We start from the raw sequence: 20,918 nt of genomic DNA on the forward strand, positions 1-20,918 counted from the left end.
TGGACAGGGCAAAACGGATTTGTACTCCGGAACATCTGGATACGGAACTGAATCATCTGGAACAGACCTCGAAAAGAATGGGTACTCAAAAAAAGAAATTAATAGAGTTTTAAGACCTAATTACAGCAGGCCAAAGGACAAGGATGGTACACAGCAATGGAAGAATACGGTGTCTTTAGCTTTCATTAGTAAGGTTACAGATCGAATCGGCAAAATTTTGCTGAAACATAAAGTGAAACCGGTATTCAAACCTACCAGAAAAATAGGAGAAGTACTTCGTTCTGTTAAAGATAGAAGGCCACCATTATCATCTAGCGGTGTGTATAAAATTCCGTGTACTTGTGGTAAGGTCTATATTGGTACTACGAAAAGAAGTGTGAATACGAGGGTAAAGGAGCATAAAAGTCTTTGCAGACTGGGAAAAATAGATAAATCGGCCGTTGCGGAACATGCACTTCAGTCAGGTGGCCATGTAGTTAAGGTTTCTGAAACTACAGTTTTAAGTGCTACCACGAACTATTATCCATGACTGCATAGGGAGGCTATTGAAATTTATAAACATGAAGATAATTTCAACAGAAAAGAAGACGCCTTGAAATTAAGCGAGATATGGACACTGGCGTTACAGAATCGATAAGTGATTTTAATCTATGACGGGGTATTATCGATAGTTACATTTTATCTTTGACCAGTTTTCTCTCTGCTACTATGTGCAAGCTAGACCACGCCCACTTTCCTCGGTATTTAGGCCGCTCTCCGACGCCCGACTCGTCAGTCGGCAGGACTCAACAGGACCAACCATACCTCTGAAGATGTCCAACGTAGTATCGGACGAAACGTTAGGAATAGAAGAATTCCATGGACCACGGCCATATAACCCGGAAGAATTATCAACAACGCAACAGCATAAAACAGATTTGTGACCGATGACCACGTGTGATGCAGTAAATAAAAGGTGCCTAGTGAGAGCAGAGGTACATTGGATTAAACGATGACTTGAGAACTAATACGCCAGGAAAAAGAAACAGAAGAGGCCGAAAAAAAATTCCCTTTACTGAAGACTAAAGGCGTAGGTAGTATCTCGTTGGATTATTATGCAGGAAATCAAGATTAAGGAATATGATAGGAACGATCATTCGAAATAGTGTAGTAAACATGGGCTCTAAAATGCACACTTTAAGAGCTATGAGCACATTTACACCTTCGATAGCGTGGAGTCTCTTCTACTGCAAGCTCTTTGTTTTCCATTTTTTGGGAGGAGGTAGCAAGAACCAAAACAAGAAAAAGTATGTAGTAAACATGGGTTCTAAAATGCATCCCTTAAGAACTATGAGTACCTCACATTCTGTATTGTGAAACTAATCTCTTTTACTGTACACTCTGTGGTTTCCATATTTTGGGAGGAGGTAGTAAGGTCCAAAACAAGAAAAAATGGTCCTGTATATATGGACTCTGAAATGCATATCTTAAGAGCTATGAGTGCTTGTTCAGTAGAAGTGATGTGTTTCACAGTAGCTAAAATGAACATGTGCTCATAGTATCCAAGGTATGCAGTTTAGAGCTCATGTTTACTGGGCATTTTAATTTAATACTACCCCCACTCTAAATATAAAGCGAAGAGGCAGCTGTAGAAGATATTTATTTCACAGTATCGAAGATGAAGCAGTGCTCACAGCTTTTAAAGGGTGTGTTTTAAAGTCTATGTTTACCAGACTTTTTTGCTTCAAACTATCGTTCCTGTCATATCCTGAATAATGACCGTTCTTCCTGAGACACCATGTATGGCCACAAAGTGATAGTCAATCATACGTTTCATTTATATCTGCACATTCCTTCCAGAACCCACAGTGCGGTGTGTAGTGAACTGTAAATAATGTGCAGCTACAACTGGGCCCCTTCTTATTCCAGTCGATAAATGTACGCGGCAAGAAAATCTGTCGCTACACCTCGTGCGACCCTGAATTATTCTGACTTCAGCATCACACTCTTTGCGTCGGAGGGAGTGCTAAGTCTCTCGACTCATTTCGGAAGGTAGGCCGCGCGGGATTAGCCGAGCGGCCTAAGGCGCTGAAGTCATGGACTGGCCTGCTGGTCCCGGCGGAGGTTCGAGTCCTCCCTAGGGCATGGGTGTGTGTGTTTGTCCTTCGGATAATTTAGGTTAAGTAGTGTGTAAGCTTAGGGACTGATGACCTTAGCAGTTAAGTCCCATAAGATTTCACACACATTTGAACATTTTTTTCGGAAGGTAGGCTCCCGAAATTTTGTGCGGAAGGCTCTCTGCAACGCAAAACGTTTCTCTTGTAGTGCCTGCAACTGCAGTTCGTTGACATTTCCTGTCATTCTCAAGCTGACTGAACAAACCCATGCAACTCTTGTTTAAATCTTTCATGTTTTTCGATCAACTTAACTTGGTATGGACCACACACCGACAAACAATACTTAGTAAAAGTCTAACACGGGTTTTTATAACCGAAGTCTTTCATGTGTGATTTACACTTCCTCAGAACTCTTCCAAACCTCTGAGTCTGACGTCTTGTCTTCTCCATGGCTAGGTTTATGTGCTCGTCTGAATAAAGATTTCTAAATACTTGAATGTTGTATTCATCATTTTCACTTGCTGTTCGTGTATTTACCATATTTACAGATAAAAGTTACTCTATCATACGGTTATCATAACCATTTTCCACCGGTACTTGTTTCAATTGTTTACTTGCTGAGTGTAGCGCTGTGCTCTGTTTAATGTGTGGAGCATGAATGTGAAGTTTGCTCGCTTGTGTCCGAAAGAGTGGTCCGGTAGACTGAGAATACTGGTGCTCGTGGTTGTCAGTTTCCTGAATGCTGTGATGTCACGAGTATCGTTAATTTTTTGTAAAGTGACATACATAAAACGTAGTGTGTTGTCTGTTTCTGTTTCTAATGCGAGATGGATTTATGGGTGTAAATTACGCAGTCCATTCTGGATCTTTCAGCTACAAAATGTTTGTGATTCCTTGAATGTGAGATGGCCACCGTGTCATCAGGGAAGTGACGTCGGTAGCCTTATAGCCTCTGAATGCCTCGTAAGTCTCACAGTGGCGCGGTGCCAGCATCGAACATTATATCCTCACCGGATTCATCAGAAGACTAGTTACTGGCATCTGCTCATCCGTTGCTTCTTAGCTACTGGCTGTCATTTGAAAGTCACGTCTTCTTCTCATAAATGCTAGAAACGTTACTCTTCTGTAGTGGTCGCTGAAACTTGATGGTCTGTCATTCTTAATTAACTGTTTTGACTACTATTAATTCCAATTTCTTGCAGGAGACTCCTTGTATCTGTATACTCATCTAAATTAATTTTGGACATACGTCTACCACACTTACTCATTACTTACCGTAGCATATACAACGTGTTCACACTCGTCTAAATAGAGAATATTTTTTCACATTCGAATCATATAGGTTTACACGTGTTTACTAGTCCCATTTCGCATATCTATTTGGGAGAAGATGGCAGGGGTAAAATACAGGGAGCGAAAGGCTATTTACAATTTGTACAGAAACCAGATGGCAGTTATAAGAGTCGATGGGCATGAAAGGGAATCAGTGGTTGGTAAGGATGTGAGACAGGGTTGTAGCCTCTCCCCGATGTTATTCAATCTGTATATTGAGCAAGCAGTAAAGGAAACAAAAGATAAATTTGGAGTAGGAGTTAAAATCCACGAAGAAGAAATAAAAACTTTGAGGTTCGAGGATGACACTGTAATTCTGTCAGAGACAGCAAAGGACCTGGAAGAGCAGCTGAACAGAATGGACAGTGTCTTGAAAAGAAGGTATAAGATGAACATCAACAAAAGCAAAACGAGGATAATGGACTGTAGTCGAATTACATCGGGTGATGCTGCGGGAATTAGATTAGGAGAGGAGACGCTTAAAGTAGTAAATGAGTTCTACTATTTGGGGACCAAAATGACTGCTGATGGTCGAAGTAGAGAGGATATAAAATGTAGACTGGCAATGGCAAGGATAGCGTTTCTGAAGAAGAGAAATTTGTTAACATCGAGTATATATTTAAGTGTCAGGAAGTCATTTCTGAAAGTATTTGTATGGGGTGTAGCAACGTATGGAAGTGAAACATGTACGATAAATAGTTTAGACAAGAAGAGAATAGAAGCTCTCGAAATTTGAAGCTACAGAAGAATGCTGAAGATTATATGGGTAGATCACATAACTAATGAGGAGGTATTGAATAGAATTGGGGAGAAGAGAAATTTGTGGCACACCTTGACTAGAAGAAGGGATAGGTTGGTAGGACATATTCTGAGGCATCTGGGGATCACCCATTTAGTATTGGAGGGCACCGTGGAGGGTAAAAATCGTAGAGGGAGACCAAGAGATGAATACAATAAACAGATTCAGAACGATGTAGGTTGCAGTAAGTACTGGGAGATGAAGAAGCTTGCACAGGATAGAGTAGCATGGAGAGCTGCATCAGACCAGTCTCTGGACTGAAGACCACAACAACAACATTTGGGGGAAATGGAGACGTGCTTCTCACGTGCCATTTACATTGTCACTCAGCAAATATCCATTCCTTTAGTTGTTAATTCTCAGAGACGTTCTGGTTATAAAATGCACCTTTGCTAGACTGCCTCTGGGCAACTAATGGCAAGCTCTTAGACAGCGTACTTCTATGTTGATGGCGTAAATGCCTAACAAGACCAGGACTGACCCGACAGCCGCTGTAGCAAGCGCATCTGTCAGTCCGAGCAATGTTCCTCTCTGGGTGAGACGGAAACTGAATACATTTTGTTCACGTGTTTCTAGCCCCATACAGTTGCCGCGAAGGTAATAGTTTTTCGTTTGTAATAGTGTGTTACATTTTACAGCATAATTTTTGCAGGTCTCTGACACCCGTAATACGTGCTAAAATATTATATTCATCACCAAAAATGACATCCAAATATCATTATGCCTCTCTTCTTCGAATGGAGATTTGTCGACAGCTTGCTTTAAGAAGAATATATATTAGCTGACAGAGATTTTGCTCTTAACGCAAGGCTTCAACCAGTGTGCCAGAGGCTCCGTGCTTCAACTTTTCTTCGGTCTCATAGATTAAACTCGAGATTATCCATGACGTCTTCATAATATCAGAGTGAATTTTCTAAATGTGAACGAACTGCAGGAAACGTTTCCATAGAGGATGATGAGGAATAAAGGTCATATGGACGTTTGGCTGGAAATACACTCCTGGAAATGGAAAAAAGAACACATTGACACCGGTGTGTCAGACCCACCATACTTGCTCCGGACACTGCGAGAGGGCTGTACAAGCAATGATCACACGCACGGCACAGCGGACACACCAGGAACCGCGGTGTTGGCCGTCGAATGGCGCTAGCTGCGCAGCATTTGTGCACCGCCGCCGTCAGTGTCAGCCAGTTTGCCGTGGCATACGGAGCTCCATCGCAGTCTTTAACACTGGTAGCATGCCGCGACAGCGTGGACGTGAACCGTATGTGCAGTTGACGGACTTTGAGCGAGGGCGTATAGTGGGCATGCGGGAGGACTGGTGGACGTACCGCCGAATTGCTCAACACGCGGGGCTTGAGGTCTCCACAGTACATCGATGTTGTCGCCAGTGGTCGGCGGAAGGTGCACGTGCCCGTCGACCTGGGACCGGACTGTAGCGACGCACGGATGCACGCTAAGACCGTAGGATCCTACGCAGTGCCGTAGGGGACCGCACCGCCACTTCCCAGCAAATTAGGGACACTGTTGCTCCTGGGGTATCGGCGAGGACCATTCGCAACCGTCTCCATGAAGCTGGGCTACGGTCCCGCACACCGTTAGGCCGTCTTCCGCTCACGCCCCAACATCGTGCAGCCCGCCTCCAGTGGTGTCGCGACAGGCGTGAATGGAGGGACGAATGGAGACGTGTCGTCTTCAGCGATGAGAGTCGCTTCTGCCTTGGTGCCAATGATGGTCGTATGCGTGTTTGGCGCCGTGCAGGTGAGCGCCACAATCAGGACTGCATACGACCGAGGCACACAGGGCCAACACCCGGCATCATGGTGTGGGGAGCGATCTCCTACACTGGCCGTACACCACTGGTGATCGTCGAGGGGACACTGAATAGTGCACGGTACATCCAAACCGTCATCGAATCCATCGTTCTACCATTCCTAGACAGGCAAGGGAACTTGCTGTTCCAACAGGACAATGCACGTCCGCATGTATCCCGTGCCACCCAACGTACTCTAGAAGGTGTAAGTCAACTACCCTGGCCAGCAAGATCTCCGGATCTGTCCCCCATTGAGCATGTTTGGGACTGGATGAAGCGTCGTCTCACGCGGTCTGCACGTCCAGCACGAACGCTGGTCCAACTGAGGCGCCAGGTGGAAATGGCATGGCAAGCCGATCCACAGGACGACATCCAGCATCTCTACGATCGTCTCCATGGGAGAATAGCAGCCTGCATTGCTGCGAAAGGTGGATATACACTGTACTAGTGCCGACATTGTGCATGCTCTGTTGCCTGTGTCTATGTGCCTGTGGTTCTGTCAGTGTGATCATGTGATGTATCTGACCCCAGGAATGTGTCAATAAAGTTTCCCCTTCCTGGGACAATGAATTCACGGTGTTCTTATTTCAATTTCCAGGAGTGTACATTGTAAGGGCGTTATTCCCACTTGAAGGCGGACGTAAAAGATCTTTGACAGTGTAGCGTTCAATGATTGAAAGTGCTGAGTCTGCGCCGCCGCGGTACATAGGGTTATATTCATAGAGCGCCACACATCAACCAGTCTCAGTATGCGGCCACACTTAGTGTGGTAGCTGCCTCCTGGATGGCGCACGTACAAGGTACTACTATGTGGTTCCACCAAAAGACTTTCAAATAGGTCATTCATCCGCCAACAGTTACGTTTGCCACGACAGAGAGCGATGAAACCCGGAACTATTTGATGTAGCCGCCTAACAGTTCACAGAATGTGTACCGAGAACACGGTTTAGGGCCTAGCGACTGCACGCGCACACTCGGCCAGTTCAAGCTCCAATGTTCACCTGGATGTACACATTCCGCTTTTGCCCATGCTTGCCTGTTAGCCGGGCAGGAAAGCTGCGCACGTTGTCTGCAGAACGTGCGGGCTGCTTTACTCCCATCCAAGCCAAGTTAAACCCAACCCAAGCACGCTACAGGAGCGTTACTTGCCAGTCCGTCTACCTGCTTTGCTTCGCTACGTAGCAGGAATTTGATGAAAATATCCGAGCATCTCAAGACGAGGCCCAAAGAAACATACAGGATGTTCAAAAAACAGTGCCGAATACATTGGGAGGTTGTAGTACTCCCCGAAACAAGAAAAATAAGTCCAATAAACATGGCTCTGGAAATGCATATTTTTTACGATAAACACGAGTTTACAGGGGGTGTTGAACGTGGCGTCCATTCATAACAATACACCCCACTGCCCTCTGGCGTAAGCAATGAGGCACCCTTTGAAGTGTACGCGGTTGCCGTTGTACCTGCAGGCACGCATTGAAGACGCCACCCTGTAGTGTCAGCACATCTTTGGTTGGCGTGGTTCAAAGCAGTTCCTTCATGTGTCCCCATAACCAAGAATATATGGGATTCAGGACTGGTGAACGAGCAGGGGCCCGCATCTCGTGGTCCTGCGGTAGCGTTCTCGCTTCCCACGCCTGGGTTCCCGGGTTCGATTCCCGGCGGGGTCAGGGATTTTCTCTGCCTCGTGATGGCTGGGTGTTGTGTGCTGTCCTTAGGTTAGTTAGGTTTAAGTAGTTCTCAGTTCTAGGGGACTTACGACCACAGCAGTTGAGTCCCATAGTGCTCAGAGCCATTTGAACCATTTGAACGAGCAGGGCAAGGTGAATTCCCCCCCCCCCCCCCCCCCGGTCACTAACAATCGAGTGACCCCGAAATGTCTGCGTCGTTTGTTTGCGCACATTGTGACGAAAGTGCGCTGGTGCGCCATCATGCAAGAACCACACTTATATACTTAGCAGCAATGACACAGCCTCCAGCTGCGTAGGCAATACGTTAATGTGAAAGTCCCGACAATGTGCCCCAGTTAGCCTTTGTGGTAGCACGTATTTCTCTATTAATCCATCGCGAAGTACGCCTACCCATACGTTGACTGAGAATCAGTGTCGATGCCCTCTTTGCTGAAATGCTTGAGGATTTACAACTGTCACTGCATGCCGGTTATGGAAAGTCACAACACCCTCGCTTGTGAACCCTGTCTCATCGGTAAGTAAAATATTGGATGTGAACCGTGGATCTGTGGCACACTTATGCAACAGCCATTGATAGAACCGCCGCCTGCCATGATGATCTTGTGGCTTTAGGGCCCGAACTCGCTGTAGATGATATGGGTCCGTCAACTGTTCACGATGTACCCCGTAGATTAGAGAGTGAGACACGCCTTCTGCTGCTGCTAAACGTCGCACACTGGTCCCAAGGTTTACTTCCACGCTCCTCCATGTCAGGAGTGCCAACTGTGCGGGGCCTTCCACTATATCTTCCGAGGTGCAAGGATTCCTGTGTCCCCCAGACGCTGGAGAAGTCTACCGAACAGCTTATCAGAGAGCACTCAGCACTCTAGTAATTTTCCAGAGGCTCGCAGGCTGTGTCCATTTGCTAAACCATAGCAGAATATCATATCGGCCATTCATTTCCCGAGTAGTAGGCTTCCATTGCTAACAAGTGGTGTAAGAGAGAAAATGTAGATGTAGTTCACCATTTGAACGTACGAACAGCGCAATAACGGTAAACACATAAGTGAATCCGAGTTCGGAAGAAGGTAAAACACCATGATACATACCGAGAGTTGGCAGTGCCGTATAATTAGGCACACAAACACAACGAAAACTAACGTACCCTAGAACACGACTCGAACCACACAACTGTCAGCAAACCATCTAATAGTAAGTAGCGTACTGCGAGTAGGACGTCATAAAACGCTGTCTACACATTTGACAGAGCGCCAATGCAACGACTGTGCTACATCTACATCTACATGACTACTCTGCAATTCACATTTAAGTGCTTGGCAGAGGGTTCATCGAACCACAATCATACTATCTCTCTACCATTCCACTCACGAACAGCGCGCGGGGAAAACGAACACCTAAACCTTTCTGTTCGAGCTCTGATTTCTCTTATGTACCTATGTAGGTTGGGCTCAACAAAATATTTTCGCATTCGGAAGAGAAAGTTGGTGACTGAAATTTCGTAAATAGATGTCGCCGCGACGAAAAACGTCTTTGCTTTAATGACTTCCATCCCAACTCGCGTATCATATCTGCCACACTATCTCCCCTATTACGTGATAATACAAAAAGAGCTGCCCTTTTTTGCACCCTTTCGATGCCCTCCGTCAATCCCACCTGGTAAGGATCCCACATCGCGAAGCAATATTCTAACAGAGGACGAACGAGTTTAGTGTAAGCTGTCTCTTTAGTGGACTTGTTGCATCTTCTAAGTGTCCTGCCAATGAAATGCAACCTTTGGCTCGCCTTTCCCACAATATTATCTATGTGGTCTTTCCAACTGAAGTTGTTCGTAATTTTAACACCCACGTACTTAGTTGAATTGACAGCCTTGAGAATTGTACTATTTATCGAGTAATCGTATTCCAACGGATTTCTTTTGGAACTCATGTGGATAACCTCACACGATTCGTTATTTAGCGTCAACTGCCACCTGTCACACCATACAGCAATCTTTTCTAAATCGCTTTGCAACTGATACTGGTCTTCGGATGACCTTACTAGACGGTAAATTACAGCATCATCTGCGAACAACCTAAGAGAACTGCTCAGATTGTCACCCAGGTCATTTATATAGATCAGGAACAGCAGAGGTCCCAGGACGCTTCCCTGGGGAACACCTATTATCACTTCACTTTTACTCGATGATTTGCCGTCTATTACTACGAACTGCGACCTTCCTCACAGGAATGTCCGCAACCAAGCGTCACGCAGCCCTTCCTGAAGAGGCTTTTCATTCATTCTAAGCTTTCTTTACTCTACGTTGCATACCACCAGAATTTGGTTTTTAGCAGGCCAGAGTGGCCGTGCGGTTCTAGGCGCTACGGTCTGGAGCCGAGCGACCGCTGCGGTCGCAGGTTCGAATCCTGCCTCGGACATGGGTGTGTGATGTCCTTAGGTTAGTTAGGTTTAATTCGTTCTACGTTCTAGGCGGCTGATGACCTCAGAAGTTAAGTCGCATAGTGCTCAGAGCCATTTGAACCATTTGTGGCTTTTACAATCAACTGAGCCATATTTCTTTTTTCCAATTTCAATCAATGTTTGCCCTAAATTTAGGAAGCCTATATACTGCTAAATGGCGTCAGGTCCTTAGTACACATTCCCACACACTTGTCAGCCACTAATTCTGTCCTCTTTCAAAATATTTGTGGAGTGAGGAAACTGCTGATCAAACATACAAACGTGTCGTAACACACTAGAGGCTATTTAGTAACTTTTTACACAATTTGCATTCCGAGACACCTACCGATTTATTTGAAGCTGATTCATAAACACACGACAACTTTCCCCTGCTGGACTTGCACTCTATTTCGGCCGGCCGGTGTGGCCGAGCGGTTGTAGGCGCTTCAGTATGGAACTGCGCGACCGCTACGGTCGCAGGTTCGAATCCTCCGTCGGGCATGTATGTGTGTGATGTCCTTAGGTTACTTAGATTTAAGTAGTTATAAGTTCTAGGGGACTGATGACCTCAGATGTTAAGTCCCATAGTGCTCAGAGCCATTTGAACCATTTGAACTCTATTTCGTGAGCCGCGTAAATTCCCCAATTCTGAATTTCTCCTCATTCTCCTTTAGGTGTGGTTTGTTCATTTTCCTGCTCCCACAGTTGTGGTAAATGATCTGCAGTGAAAATTCCTACGCATACATATACCTGGCAAGTGATGTTGAATTGACAGGTGCAGCACGCTGAAGGGGTCCCAGGCTAGCAGAGAACCAGGCTGGTTTGCTTGAATCATTGTGCTTTGATACACATGTACTCTTGAGCCTCTACTGCGACAAGATGAGCTGTTTTAATGGTTGCGGTGGAGATAGGGGCAGGCTGACGGAGCGTGAATTAGTGCACATCTGGTTATCACATAGTTCCAGTTCCAGTAGTTCCAGTTATCACTTAGTTCTCGGACAGTCATCACCCAATTATTGCCCAGCATTTAACAGCAGTAAAGGTCGCAGTTCTTTACAATTGTCTACAACTTATCTGCACTGCCGACCAGTCCAGTCGACGGGCAGTTTACGCAGAGTGTAGAACATTACCAGGGCGTGCTGAAAAGTAATGCTTCCTAATTTTTAATGTGAAAACTTTTAAAGCTTTTTAAATGAAATAAACGTTATTAACAGTATATATATATTTATTCTTCATATCTGCCTATTTATATACAGGGTGTCCAGAAAAGGACTCCCCGATTTCAAAATTAAATATCTCGAAAACAAAGATCGATAGAGGAATGCAGTAAACGGTATGTTTATTGTGAAAGCTGTAAGAAGTTTATACAACAGTTTGAAACAATAGTTACAAAAGCTGCTAACAGATGGCGCTGTACGCTGTACAGCTCATATCAGTATACATAAGTGAAATAATCGTATGAATACAATCTTTGCAAACAGTCACATCACAATGTTTTCAAAATGTTCACCATTGGCACTACAGAGGTGGCGCAAACGAAGAATGAAATTCGCCATCACATTTCGTAGTGTCTCAACCGAAATGGATTCACATGCCGATTCAAGCTCGTCCAGCGTGGCGGGATGCTTCGGGTAGACCTTGTCTTTCACTGTGCCCCACAAAAAAAAGTCACAGGGAGTCAAATCCGGCGAATATGGAGGCCAATCCATGCCTGCACCAGTAAATTTGGGAGATTCCAAAGCAATGACTCGATTACCGAAGTGTTCCTCAAGAAAGCGAAACACTTGTTCGGTCCGATGTGGTCGGGCTCCATCTTGCATAAACCATTCAGTGCCTGGTCGATCCTCTAACGCTTGCTGTGTGGCGACAAATTGTTCCAAAATTGCAACGTAACAAGCACCAGTGACCGTTTCTCGAATGAAAAAAGGGCCAATAATGCCTCTGCTGCATACTGCAGCCCACACAGTAACTTTAGGAGAATACAGGGGTTTCGCTTCACACCAATACGGCTTTTCGGAACCCCAAAATCGCCATTTCAGCTTATTCACGTAACCATTCAGGTGGAAGTGTGCTTCATCTGTAAACCAGATGCAGCCAACATCAAATCCTTCACTATCAATCATTGTGAGCATCTGATTAGCAAAGGCAACCCTTCGTTGCACAGCTCGTACGGGTATGGCCTGGTGCGTTTGAATTTTGAATGAAAATATGTGTAGGCTCTTTCTCAGTATTTTCTGCGTGCCGGAACGCTTCAAACCAGTCTCAGATGCAATTCTACGGACGGATGACATTGGATTTCGCTGAATAATTCCAGAAACTGTGGCGATATTTTCAGGCGTAACTGCGGTTTGCTTGCGGCCAACATGCCCCACTAGATCATCAGTTACGCTGCCTGCTCGTTGAAATTTTGCGAAGAGCGTACGAATGGTTTTCGCATCGGGTCCTTTTGGGACATTAAATCGTGCTTGAAAACTTCGCCTTGTTGCCGTAGGACTCTCTTCTAACCTGTGGTACTCCAAAACCACGTACTCCATTGAACAACGCGTTTTTCTGGTGCTAATCTCTTCCTTCGGTACGCTAACCTCCTTTCACGTTTCAATAGTGGAACTGATCGCTCTGGGCTTCGGATCACCATTTATACTAGGCATTACGTATGGCGATTACAGCGCCATCTGTTAGCAGCTTTTGTAACTATTATTTCAAACTGCTGTATAAACTTCTTACAGCTTTCACAATAAACATACCGTTTACTGCATTCCTCTATCGATCTTTGTTTTCGAGATATTTAATTTTGAAATCGGGGAGTCCTTTTCTGGACACCCTGTATATCTCAACATAGTCACCCCGGCGACGAACACGTTTCTGCCAACGAGAGACCATCACTGCAGAATGTCTGACTTCGTTGGCGGAGCCACGATCTCACCTCTGCCTACACCGCTTCATGACGATCAAAGTGAAGCCCTGGCAGGTGTTTTTTAAGCTCTCAAAACAGATCAAAATGGGATGGGATCAAGTCGGAACTATATGGAGGATGATCAACGGCAGTGAATCCAAAGCGACAGACTGTTACGGATGTCGTAATGCTCGTGTGTACCCTGTCATTGTCATGATAAAGGAGAAGGTGTTCTTTGTGCCGCCGAACTCATCAAATTCGAAACTCAGTTACAGTACGCAGTTTCTCGCGCACCGACACAGCTACGGTACACGTCGCCATGTCACACGCTACAATTGGGAGTTCTCTAGCGGAAGAGGGCTGAATATATGTAGAGATGAAGAATAAAGAAGAAGAATGTTAATGACGTTTGTTTTAGTTAAAAGGCTTTAAGAGTTTTTGCATAAAAAATTCGGAGGCATTACTTTCCAGTCCTCACTCGTTTTTAAATGATAGTCAAAGTGCTTACGTTTTGAGAGTCAGGTTCTGAACTTCATTTAATTAGTTAGAAATCATCTACTGTGTTAGGTTAGATTAGGCTCATTAGTGCCACGTCTACTCACAGAGCAAAAGCTGACTATAGAAAATGAATGTTGTTGCACTCATATGTTGCCACCTGTAATTCTGTTTAGAGACATTGCCGTGTGAAGGACACTTCCATTTAGCTAGGTACGTTTGTGGTAGAGGGTTTCTCATCCTGCAATCTTTCTTCTGGACACCTACTTTAGGTGTACATAACAGAAAATACACATGAGAACACACAAGTCAGGTGGTCAAGAGGGCAACGAGCTGGAGCACCATCAAGCATTCGCCACATAACATTTCATATCAACAAATACATGTCTTCCAGCAGGGGAAGGAGAGTCACCCATAGGAAGTACAGATAATTCTCACCTACGAGGTGTTGTGAAAGGATAACTGGTCCTATGAAGTGGTCGCCAATAACCTCTGCCCACAGACTGAGGCTGAGCTGGCGTTGATAGTTAACTGGGTGTTCTCCATAACCCACACGTGAATGTTGAGGAGACTGGCGTTATCACCTTCGTAAATGTAGCCTTATCTGTGAATAGCATGGGTGACAGAAATCCCAGTATCATGGTGGAATTTCTGATGAACCTGTGGTAAAATAATTGCCACGGAGGCAAGTCCGGAGGTAATAATGCCTGCACGATTTTTTTTTGTGATACATATAGTGGCTGTTGTCATAGAGAATGTTCCACATTGTCATCTGGATTACCTCATGCTGTTTGGCAACCTGTTCGGTGCTGATACCAAGATCGCTGTTGGGAGAGGACGAGTCACAATCTCACTATTCTCCAAATTAAGGGTACAATTTATGGTTCATTTTACACCCAAGATATCGTTTTAGTGAGATGGGAGGAGTTATAAGCATGAGCAGGCATTGGTGGCATCATGTATGTTGTTAATTCATGCGGCGTCCTTATGATGGCTCTCCTCTGAATAGTATTTTCCTGGAGTTGAGAACAAACAGGCAGTTTGGTCATTTAACACTAATTCCTGCGGTGGACGTTTGAGACTTGGAAGCCACATGTAGCTATTAGGGAAACGAACATCTTGTAGCGCTTACCAGAGACAATATGTCACGTCCAAGAATTTCTCGCACCAGTGTACAGACAGTACGTTCGGTCGAAGAGGCGAGAAAGCAGCCTACCTTTTCAGTTCCTCTTGCTATAACAGGGGCTGGAAGTGCGAAAGGAATATAAATCGCCCGGCTAACGTGTAACGATAGTGTTGTAAATGCCCTTTGTGATCAGGGATGGTGACCATAAAAATTCGCCAATTCCCATGTTCTCCATGGAGTGGACGCTATTGTGGGAGCCACCAGGTGGTGTCATCCCTCTGCCCACAGAGATTTTTGGGAAGCCTCAGGCCTTCAAAACAATTTTAGAAAGAACACAACGTTTATAACAGCTCTGAAATGACCTATATTTGGACACAAAAGCACTTCTCATAGTTTAGCCGGGGTCTCTGGTCAGACACGCGGTAACGTTCGGGCTGTCCAGATGAAGACCTCAATGATAAATGTGTTGTTCACTTTAGAGTTATATGGAAACTCAAAACACCTTGCCTAAAGCAGTTGTGGGAAATACATGTCAGGAGCACAACGTCTCCTCTCTGCACAGGAATGTACAAGTCAGGGATTGGTTGCTTCTTCTGAAAAGAGAAGAATATTGTTAACTTTGACTAGGACTTGCCAATAATTGGAGCGGATGAGTTAGAGGGAAGACATTGAACTCGTGGAGTCTTGTAATTGTCACGGAACTCTTGTAGGTGTGGTTGTGTGAGTGGTTTTTTGGAGTTCATCGAGGTCTGAAGGGAAGTGAGGAGTGAAGATAATTGGTCTTCTGATTCAGACTCCAGTCTGGAGAGGATTCCGGTCTTGACTTTTGTTGTGTGAGGGTTGCTCTTGAGACACTCGTCCTGAGCCTGACCTTGCACTAGCACTGGTCTTGACTGGGGAGCCTGTGGTGAGGACTTAGCTATACCTACAGTTTAGACCTTAGGCATCCCACACAATTCGCTGTGCAAAGGGTAATGCAGACACAGAAACAAGGCATCCAATTTCTCAAACGTAGGCAGAATCACCTAGGAAATTTCACCTTAATGAGCACGTAATCAGCCTAGTAGTAAATAGTTTGCAGTTTCTGAAGTTGCAGATGAAGATGCAGGCATCTGTGTGTAAAATATGTTTATGCCATAATACCCATGCAGTACGTAGTTTTATTGACGATTATACAGGTGGGAGTGCTTTGACATGCATATACGAGGGTTGGAACTTCAATAGTGGCAACTATTTATTTACAGCTCGCACAAAATGGGTACGTGTTTCGAAGTTTTGCTGGCCTTCAAAGTAGTCACCAGCATTGTGTATAACCCGTGCCAGTGATGTGGAAGTCGTAGGATACTCTTAGCACTACCAGTTGTGTTCACAGTTTGAGCGGCGCTGTCTATTGCCTGACGAATTTGTAGCAGTTCTGAAGCGAATGCCGTGAAGTGTTTCCTCCAGTTTACAAATCGAGTTGAACTCGTAATCTCGTGACAACGGTGTCTTGTAGTAGCGAAAACAGCGGGGTACGAACGTGGAGGCAGCAACTAGCGGCGACGTGGGTCGCCTGCAAGTCTTCTGCTCAGGAGTACGCGAGGTCCGGTCATACTGGTAACAACGGAGTGCAGTGCTGCACTGGGAGGCAGCGCGGTCTAGTGTTGACCCTTCAGTGTGTGCTGATGTGCGTGAGCACGATTTGGTGTTCGTTTAAATAAATAGTTGCAATTACATCCATCCTATCACAGAAATGGTGGCAGTTGTTAAAACATTAAGTATAGTTACCATCAGTGCTGATAATGTTGCATGATGCGAGCAAAAGATACTTACATCTATAAAAAAAAGTTCCTGATTCACTGCTAAAAAGTGGGCAACTGAAAGAGGTCGAAAAGTAGCCAACACTTGGTAGCCAAAAGCATTGAAATCTCTGCTTCTTACCTCTGTGAACCAAACACAACTGACAAGACTCACTCAATTGACCTAGAGATGGGTTTGGAGGATGGGTGGAAAGAGGAGAGGGAGGGGCTGGGAACGGAATGGTCGCGGAACATTGACCCTTGACATTGCAGAAAAGTCATCCAGTTGTCCCAGAACAGAGTGAGAGGCGGACGACTTTGACCTGACGACAAAAAGCAGCAAAGCAGGCTGACTTGGTCGATTTTCGATTGGAAATGCGTTTTGTGATAGAGCTGTAGAACCTTGAGTCGACCACCACTGACGCTACTATATGCAAAATTCATAAATGCTTGCTCAGGTACTGAACTTAGAAATTCTAAAGGTATTGGGGATGAAACACTGGAGGTCAGGGAATGGAAGATTATTTGCAACCTGTACAGAAGCAGCAATGCCGTTGTACAAGGATTAATGTAAAGGCGGGATTGGAGATGAGGCAGAAGCCACATGAACTTTGACAGAATTACAATGATTCAGAGTCAGAATGTGACTTAAAAGAGCTGTTGAATGGAATGAATAACATATTGGAAAAAAGTTATAAGCTGCAGATAAACATAAGAAAAACAAGGCTAAACGAATATAATCGAAGTAGATCAATCCATCTTGAAGAAATTAGATATGAAAATGATACACTACAAGATGTAAATTAGTTTAATAACCAACCGAAGTTTCCAGAATGAGATTTTCACTCTGCAGTGGAGTGTGCGCTGATATGAAACTTCCTGGCAGATTAAAACTGTGTGCCAGACCGAGACTCGAACTCGGGACCTTTGCCTTTCGCGGGCAAGTGCTCTATCGTCTGAGCTACCCAAGCACGACTCACGCCCCGTCCTCACAGAAGGTAAGAGATGAGGTACTGTCGGAAGTAAAGCTGTGAGGACGGGGCATGAGTCGTGCTTGGGTAGCTCAGATGGTAGAGAACTTGCCCGCGAAAGGCAAAGGTCCCGAGTTCGAGTCTCGGTACGGGACACAGTTTTAATCTGCCAGGAAGTTTCTTACTAATCGAAGTAAATAGGGTATGAAATACAGACTGGCTAAAGCAAGAAAAGACTATCATGTAACAAAGATTTAAATATTAAGAAGTTTTCTCTGGAGGTAGTTGACTGCAGTGTACCAGTTCCCAGCTCAGGAGCGCTGGGGTCGACAAGTTCGTACCCAGCAAACGAATGCTGGGCCCGTGAAGGCTTGAATACAGTTAGCAGATTAAAATGGATGTAGTTTTCAGTAGTTATTCGGTGATGAAGAGGCTGGCGCGTGATGGAATAACGTGGAGAGCTGCATTATACCATTCTTCAGAATGAAAACCACAAGAATAAGAACACTTAAAGAGGCATAAGCCATAGTGCGTTATCTACAGGCTGCGTTGAAAAGATGTACTATGACGATAGTTCGGGGGTACTCAGATTGACAAAAGGAGTGAAGCACTGAGAAGACATAGCAGGAAGTCAGTGTAACTTTGTAGACGTACACACTATTGGTGGATGCATAAATGAGTAAAGCTGCAATTCTCTGTGACAAGTAGAACGTCCTCCAGAGTGCAGTAGTGCTGCACATGTCGAGTGTTTTCACCAGGCCTGGTAAGGTACACAGGGTGTGCTAGGAAGACTGATCAATATTCAGGGATATGACAGGAACGATCATTCAAAGCGTAAAAGTTTGGTACACATGGGCTCAAAAAGGAATACCTTAAGAGCTATGAGCATTTGTTTAGTATAAGAGGTGTTTGTCACAGTAGCGAAGGTGAACAGTTGCTAATAGTTCTTAATGTTTACTGGACATTTTTCCCTTGTGTTTGCCTATATTATCACTTCTCAAAATACAGAAAGTGAAGAGCTGGCAGTAGAAGAGATTTGTTTCACGATATCGAAGATGAACAAGTGTTTCTAGCTCTTAAGATATCCATTTCAGAATCCATGTTTACTAGACATGTTTGGTTCGAACGGTTGTTCCTGTTATAACCTTGAATATTGGCCATTCCTCCTGGATGCTACAGTATATACGAGGTGCATTCAAGTTCTAAGGCCTCCGATTTTTTTTCTCCGGACTGGAAAGAGATACAAACATGCGCGTTGTTTTAAAATGAAGCCGCGTTCATTGTCAATACGTCCCAGAGATGGCAGCACCGTACGGCAGATGGAATTTTACCGCCAGCGGAGAGAATGAGAACTGTTTTAAATACTTAAAATGGCGACGTTTTCCTTACTTGAACAGTGTGCAATCATTCGTTTTCTGAATTTGCGTGGTGTGAAACCAATTGAAATTCATTGACAGTTGAAGGAGACATGTGGTGATGGAGTTATGGATGTGTCGAAAGTGCGTTCGTGGGTGCGACAGTATAATGAAGGCAGAACATCGTGTGACAACAAACCGAAACAACCTCGGGCTCGCACAAGCCGGTCTGACGACATGATCGAGAAAGTGGAGAGAATTGTTTGGAGGGATCGCCGAATGACTGTTGAACAGATTGCCTCCAGAGTTGGCATTTCTGTGGGTTGTGTGCACACAATCCTGCATGATTACCTGAAAATGCGAAAAGTGTCATCCAGGTGGGTGCCACGAATGCTGACGGACGACCACATGGCCGCACGTGTGGCATGTTGCCAAGCAATGTTGACACGCAACGACAGCACGAATGGGATTTTCTTTTCATCGGTTGTGACAATGGATGAGACGTGGATGCCATTTTTCAATCCAGAAACAAAGCGCCAGTCAGCTCAATGGAAGCACACAGATTCACCGCCACCAAAAAAAATTTCGGGTAACCGCCAGTGTCGAAAAAATGATGGTGTCCATGTTCTGGGACAGCGAGGGCGTAATCCTTACCCATTGCGTTCCAAAGGGCACTACGGTAACAGGTGCATCCTACGAAAATGTTTTGAAGAACAAATTCCTTCCTGCACTGCAACAAAAACGTCCGGGAAGGGCTGCGCGTCTGCTGTTTCACCAAGACAACGCACCCGCACATCGAGCTAACGTTACGCAACAGTTTCTTCATGATAACTTTGAAGTGATTCCTCATGCTCTCTACTTACCTGTCCTGGATGCTAGTGACTTTTGGCTTTTTCCAACAATGAGAGACACTCTCCGTGGCCGCACATTCACCAGCCGTGCTGCTATTGCGTCAGCGATTTTCCAGTGGTCAAAACAGACTCCTAAAGAAGCCTTCGCCGCTGCCATGGAATCATGGCGTCAGCGTTGTGAAAAATGTGTACGTCTGCAGGGCGATTACATCGAGAAGTAACGCCAGTTTCATCGATTTCGGGTCAGTAGTTAACTAGAAAAAAAATCGGAGGCCTTAGAACTTGAATGCACCTCGTATAAGGGGCGTGAACAGCGTCAGCTGCTTGAGTGCTGAGTGTGAAGGACACAGAGATGCTGCATACTCATGTGAGACAACGTTATGTGAACCTGACAGTCTGAATGAGACTGATTTGTATGTCTCCATTAGGCCGTCTGGCCGAATCGCGCAATATCGTGATTTGTGGGGTATTTGAATCTGACTGTGGCTCGACACTAGCAGCAGCCAGACTAAGAAAATACCTTGCCATGTGTAGGTTGCCTTTAGCACCGCAACGCATACACCTGCATTCGGAGTGGTACAATGATCAGGAAGGATGGACTGCTGACGAACTTCGGCCCATTTTTTCAGCCATGAATCACGGTTCTTCATTAGCCTGGATGCCCATCGTCGATGCTTATGGCGCGGACCTGGGGAGACGTCCCATTATTCCACTCTCCTATAGATTTGGTGGTTCGAATTAGCCCGAGGTATTCCTGCCGGACGTAAGAGGCGATTGAAAGGATTCTCCTAATTTTCGAATTACAGTGTTAAGGTCCCCTCTAGGATTTTATCTACATATTTTCAAAATTTTTCAGGAAAGCGGGCCATTTGGGGAAGGATGTCTTATGTGGCGCATCATGTATCCATCATGAGTTGAGACCTTCTGCACCTAATATTGTCATGGGTCTGCAGCTCCAACCGTAATTCATATTTGTGGGAGGACAGCTTATGTGGTGCATAATTTACATCAATTGCCCACTGTCCTCTTCTGCACCCATGATAATGATGGATCATTTCACACCAATATCTGGCACAGTAGCCAGTCTGTCGTGGAGGGATCATAATATACAATCTTGGTTGTAGCCTCCTCACGACACATGGATCGCACTGCTGATGCCTAAGCTGCAGACTCCCACATATGCCAAGGCGTAGACGCTCATCTTCTTGGGGCATCAGGACTCAAGGCAATGGCGATCGTGCCAGGTGGCGCTTGCTGTGGCTGCGTGGCGCCCATGAGGAGAGCC

At 45.2% G+C, this 20,918-nt stretch overlaps 1 protein-coding gene across 3 annotated transcripts in view; it reads right to left on the reverse strand.

The window, feature by feature from the left end:
• The window catches only part of LOC126183887 (neurogenic locus protein delta), a 1,431,801-nt gene that overhangs the window by 1,376,873 nt on the left and 34,010 nt on the right, over positions 1-20,918 (reverse strand). The window lies entirely within an intron of this gene.

The sequence above is a fragment of the Schistocerca cancellata genome, chromosome 4 (genome assembly GCF_023864275.1).
Source record: "Schistocerca cancellata isolate TAMUIC-IGC-003103 chromosome 4, iqSchCanc2.1, whole genome shotgun sequence".
NCBI lineage: Eukaryota > Metazoa > Arthropoda > Insecta > Orthoptera > Acrididae > Schistocerca > Schistocerca cancellata.